Source organism: Trichechus manatus, unplaced genomic scaffold (assembly GCF_000243295.1).
Source record: "Trichechus manatus latirostris isolate Lorelei unplaced genomic scaffold, TriManLat1.0 scaffold00032, whole genome shotgun sequence".
NCBI classification, from domain to species: Eukaryota; Metazoa; Chordata; class Mammalia; order Sirenia; family Trichechidae; genus Trichechus; species Trichechus manatus.
In genome coordinates, this window is record NW_004443968.1 from 3183940 (window position 1) to 3189966 (window position 6027).

At 46.7% G+C, this 6027-nt stretch overlaps 1 long non-coding RNA gene across 2 annotated transcripts in view; it reads right to left on the reverse strand.

Moving 5' to 3' along the window:
- LOC101346299 (uncharacterized) overlaps positions 1-6027 on the reverse strand; it is a 26846-nt gene that overhangs the window by 14141 nt on the left and 6678 nt on the right. The gene's annotated exons all lie outside the window — the stretch shown is intronic.

The window sequence follows — 6027 nt, forward strand, 5'->3', positions numbered from 1 at the left end:
GCGCCTCCCCCCCCCAACATTACCATATGGAGGCCGAGTCCCTGCGAATCACAGCAGCAGCGGACAGCATTTGAATAAGCCCCGCAACCCCGCTCAGACCCCAACTCCTCCGCGAGCAGCTTGACCTGCACCAAGGGCCACCCTCAGGCCGGGAACCTGGCAGCCGCCAACACCTCCCCCAAAGTGCCCTGGGCTTGCCGGGAGAGGGCCAGCTACGGATGCGGGGTCTCCCACTCACTACTTTTATATTAACTTGACTGATAGGATCAGAACAATAAACGAGAGAGTGAGAGACGGAGAGAGAGCGAGCGAGAGGAAAGAGGAGAGAGGAGCTGTAGGGAGAAGACAGGCTGAGAAAGGGGGAGAAAGGGATCCCAAAGGGTTGAGTGAAAGAGAGAGTAAAATGAGGAGGGGGTGGGGAAAGGATAGGAGGGGGAGAGATACCCAAATATCTGAATTTCCAAACCTAAAAATATCGCCTCACTGAACTTCACAACCTCCAATTAGACACGTGTTTCTCCCACCCCCCCTCGCCCCCGCGTCACCGAATGATTAATTTGCTGTCTCAATCAGAAATAATTATTTAGAATTCTTTAACAGATATTGGATTTAACTGAAAGGAGCCAATTTTGTGGAGCATCGCAAAATGGCACTTAAAGATTATGTTAACCAGCCTCACGTTAAAAAAAAAAAAATTAAGGCTTGCCTTGAAGAAGACTCAGACACTTGTCCAGCCATGTCCTCCGAGATAGCGAGACCGTGGTCCAGAGTAAGGAATGAGATGGGTACTGACATTTTGGACTTTAAGTGAGAATTTTTCTTTCTTTCTGTTTGATATTGGTTACGTTTTATTTGTTACGTTTTTCTTCCTTACGAATTGATCACTTTCACAAAAAATACGCAGATGAAGCGTAGATCTCTTTAAAATTTGACTGCAAAATGTCCCCACATTTTGACTGAAGATATTCTTCTAAACTTAATTTAAATACCGAGTCATTTTCATTTTGTAAACTAACTCTTTCAATAGCACGAGGTTCTGGATTTAGTCTTTTCAGTACGGTCCCTCGCCATCTTTCAAATCGGAGCAGTGATTTCGGCGTACAAAACAATCAGAATCATAAAATTTCTAGTCACCTATAGGATGTACCTATTATAAATGTCCTTCTCAGTATTCATAAACCAAACCTCCTCCTTTTGAGACACACACAAAAAGAACGCCGCTGATCAATAATCTGTTACGCGGCACACTGAGGCCGAGGCCGGGAGCCGCAGGACGCCAGAGAAGGGCGCAGAATTCTCAATACCTAGAATTTCAATAAATATTCCAAAGACGTGCTAACTGCTAGATTTCTGGAGAGGAATAATACTTGGCTACTAAGGCTTTCGGGGAAAACAGCCACATTCCAAATACTGACTCCCTCCAGGGCAGGGGCGGAACGGTGGATGGGGCTGTGGGAGAGAACGCCTGCTACCTGGCATTTCTGGGTGCAAACGTGGATACAAGATAGTATGTAGCTCACGCATGTGGCCAGGCCTAGGTTCCTTCTCTTCCTTACTTGTTTTTCTTTTTCTTGGGGGGCGGGGGAGGAGGGAGGCAAGAAAATTGAAACCCATTCAACTCTTTCAGAGACTAGCTCCCACGAAGCTGAAATTTCAACCTCTTGTTTATTTTCAAAGGCAATGTGACGCTCTAGTTGAATCTCCCGACTCAGGATTTTACCAGGGTGCTCCCAATGCACCACCGCTGTCCAGAAGCACGTGAGGAGAGAGGAGGTGGAATTAGTAGCTGCAAGAGTAGAAGGCTTTGAGCAGCTTACGTCGGGGCCCGGAGTTTCGCCCCAGCTGGCCCTTCTCTCCTTTATCTCCCCGAAGGCGCCTCCCTAGGCTGGCCAGTGTCTCTGTGGTCGGGGCCAGGTGAGCGAGGGGACGGTTCCCGGGAGGCAGCGGCCCTCTCTGGGGAGTTCTGGTGGGTCTGTGAACAGACCCGGCGCGCAAGGCTGAACGGCTCTGGGGGCGAGCGCGGGGATCTGGCTCCGGCCGGCAGGGGAACAGCGACACCTACCGGCTGCACAGCACCCCCGCCCGGGCCGTCGAGGCGGCCCTGGGCGGGGGGGTCTCCGGCTCCGTGGACTTGGAAGACCTTGGGAACCTGCGCCCAAGGCTGTGCTGGCCTCTCTAGGCCTCGCTCGCCTAGAGGAAAGCAAAGCCACAGCTTCTAGAGATCCTAGGGGATTGTAGGATGGGATTGTATACACACACACACACACACACACACACACACCCTCTGGCCCGAGGCTCTTTCTTTTGGGGAACCTTAGAGACCCGCAGATGCATTTGGCCACTGTCTCCTGGTTTTACGAGGGACCCAAGAAGAGATTGGAACCCTGACCTCTTCTGGTTCATGACCCAGGCCTCTTCACCACCACCACCGTTTCAGTACTGACTAAAGATGATATCTTTGCAAATTAGGAAGGGAGGAGAGTTCATTATCCTCTCTTAAGAGGGGAAATGTGCAGTCAAGGACAGATTTACACAGCGTCTGGCGCCAGGCACGCGGACCTGCAGAGCTCGCCTGCTTGTCAACCTCTCATACCTTTAGCGCTCCCTTACTGCAGTCAGGGATTGAGATATGGTAGCTTTTAATTTTTTTTTAATTATGAGAAAATTATGATCTTATTAATTACACTGGAAGTAAAGGCATATTTGAGAGGGGTGATATTTTCATATAGTTTATTTGAGACCTAAGGATGGATAGATACCACCTACCACTGCCATGGAATGGATCCCGGCCCCCTATAGGATAGGTTAGAACTGCCCCCATAGGGTTTCCAAGGCTGTAGATCTTTACGGAAGCAGACTAGCAGACTGCCACATCTTTCCTTCTCCCCCAAGACAGGCTAGTGGCTTCGAACCACTGTCCTTTCTGTTAGCAGCCCAATGCTGAACCACTGTGCCACCAGGGCTTCGAAAGATAGATGTATATGTCCTATTAAATGGCTCTGATTGTTAGCTTCTGTTGGAAAAGGCGAGAAAGGATGCCAAGGAATGATGAGGCCCTAGAAAACCTAGCAAGGAAGGATGAGGATGCAAAGAAACCAATTCGAGTATTCCAGATTTACTTTGCCTTCTCAGTCTTTTCCGTTGAAGCAAATAACCGTTTCATATGAAAAGGAGATGTAGGTGGTCCCAGCAACGGGTGGAGAAGGGACCTACCTCAGCCACCTTCACTCCCCCACGTGCCTTGCTTTCTTCTAACCTGGTTCTGGGGCTCACCTATGCCTAAGAAACCCGATGGAGTGTGATTCCGGCATTAACCTGCTCAAATATTAAAACATCTTCCTTTTCCTTGAAAGATTGGGGGCATTTAAGCTAATTTGAATCCTTGAGGTTTCCGTGTAAAATATTACTCGTTTAAAAATCCCAGAATTGAAACAAACAAAAAAACCTTTTCATTGAAAGTGCAACTTGGAAATTATTTTTCTTAGCTTTTGATACTGGTTGAAACTAGAGTCTAAAGTGTTTTGAGATGAGGGTGAGTCTTGTTAGGGCTAAGTTTTTGTCTGCAATTACAAAAGTTTGCTAATTCTGTTTCGTTTTAAATAAAATTGGAAATTTTTAGTGTTCCCAAAGCCATGAGTCTTAGATCAGGTCTCTTCTTTCAATTAAAACATACATACTACACACATAATTCTAAAATGCTTTTAAAGCCTGCTCCTCAGCTTGGTTTTGCTAGTTTGGTTTGTTTTTTTTTTTAATTCTCTTTTCTTTTTTTGTTTTTCTGCTTGTGCATCCAAATATGTTCTGTTGCCGTATGAATTCACATCACAGAGCAAGCACTTAAGCAGCTTGTATCAGATGTATAGATAAACCTGTATTACTAATAATAAATAAAATAAATCTATATCCTAATGACATTTCTCTCAATTAATCCTGAACCCCACTGCATAGCAAGTCAACTTTCTCCTTGTAAAATGGAAACCTTCATAGAAAAAGGAAATGATTACAGAAGAATTAGATTTCACTGGGCATACAACAAGCACCTATTAGCCAAACCCAGAGGTGCCCTTGGGTATTGAAAGCACCTTGAAAAATGCAGAGGTGGAAATTTCTTTTCTTTCCTAGGAATCATCGGGACTCTAGAATGTAGCTTTATTTGTGACTCCAAAATGTCAGCTAGAATGGGTTCCTGCGGTTGTTTAACCTCCTTTGGTTTTATTGACTTTAAGAATTGTTGATTTGGCATTAAGAAGATAGATACATAAGAAGGATTTAAGTGTCAAACATGGTGGAATTGCTCTGCATACCTAATCACCCCCAAAACAGTAGCATACTGAACCCTAACCAAAGGAATATCTGTTGATTCACAACAGAAAATTAGGCCAGTGTAGTTGTTTTTTAGTTCACAAATGAGTATAGATACATATATTTCTCCATGGTTTTTATAGCGATGTCTGTGTGAAGTAAAGGTGAAGACAGGTTTTTCGTTCTGTTTAGGTTTCCCTCAATATATTTCTCTTTTAATCCCTCTTTTTTAGCAAGAAAATTAAGGAACGAAGACAGGCTGAACTGTCATTAGTCTGTGCCTGTGTTCCTTTGTCACATCTGCCCTCCCTCTGGGCGCTCCTTTTAGAGTGTGTATCTTCCTCTCCTGCTTGCTGAGGTCATGAAAGAAAGAAGGGATGCATCGATGGGAATATTGAACAGAAAGGCATATCGTTGCTAGTGAAAACAAAACTGATACATTTGAAACCCACTAACTCCTAGCTAGGTAGTTCTCTGGGGAGAGGGGAAGCTCCCAGGCTGATTGCATAAAGCACTTGGGGAGCGGTTCGAGGCTCCCTGCGTCTGGGTGGCCTCCCTTTAAGCTGCGGTGAAATCCGTGGGGGCCTACTGACGTTTGGCTTCAGAGAGTAAAGCACCAAGGACACCTGTGCGCATCTGGTTGGAGATAGGAGTGTGTGTGTGTGTGTGTGTGTGCGTGTGTGTGAGTGCGTGTGAAGGAAGGGGTAGACTCTTCATCAAAACTACATTTGAAGAAACACAGGTCCTAAAATTCTGCCATGTCATAAGTTGGGGCTAGGCACCAAGTCACTAACGGGTCACACATGGACGGCGGCAACATTATTGAATTTGGCGGTTCGAATATGGCTTCTCTCTTGTCTTTGCTTCTTAATGGTACCTTCTTAGAGTAGGGCGAGGCTCTGGCCTCTCTCTTCTCTCTTCTTGATCCCCGCAAATAAAACCATTCTACCACTTGAGCCATCTGAAGCAGGTGTAATGGATAGCAGGGGGCCGACCTAACCGCACTTCAGTCTCTTCTAGGTCGTCACCGCTCTGCACCAAACAAATGAGTCCTGTTTCGCCACTAGGGTGCCGAGGTGGATGGTAGATGCCGGCCCCCGCCCTTGGCAGCCCTCAGTGCTTAGAAACCAGAGCCAGCTGACAACACACGAAACACACAGGGAAAACGCCGAGCCAACGCGCGCTCTCCCTGCCCCCTCCCTCTGCTCTGGAGGACACGTACACAGCCTTTACGCGTTTATAAAAGCCCTCGCGACTCCCTCTGAATTCTTGGTTACATATGACGGCCACTGCACATAGCCCGCAGTGTGTGTGTGTGTGTGTGTGTGTGTATGCGCGCGCGCGTGTGAATGTGTGTGTTTAAAACGCTTATTGGTAGGTCATCAGCAGCTGATCAGACATGGCAATCCAATAATCATTTTTGAATACATACAATTTTTCGTTAAAGGGTTTGGTTTTTTTTTTTTTTTTTAAAGGAAAAAGGAGAAACTTCCGATTTCCTGCGCAAATTTCGGGTTTCTAGTTTAGGTTCCAGGGAGCGGCAGAGCTGTGCAGCCTCCGCCTTGTCAAACTTTCTCTTTCCACGGTTGGAGCGAGACGCGCATTCTCACTTCAAGACAGAGCAGGGGTTCATTTGCCCGCGGATGTGTAAAGGAGAGGAGCTGTGGGGACGCGCTTCATCGGGAGCGAAACCCGGTAGCTGGAACACTCCCCCCACCCCCACCC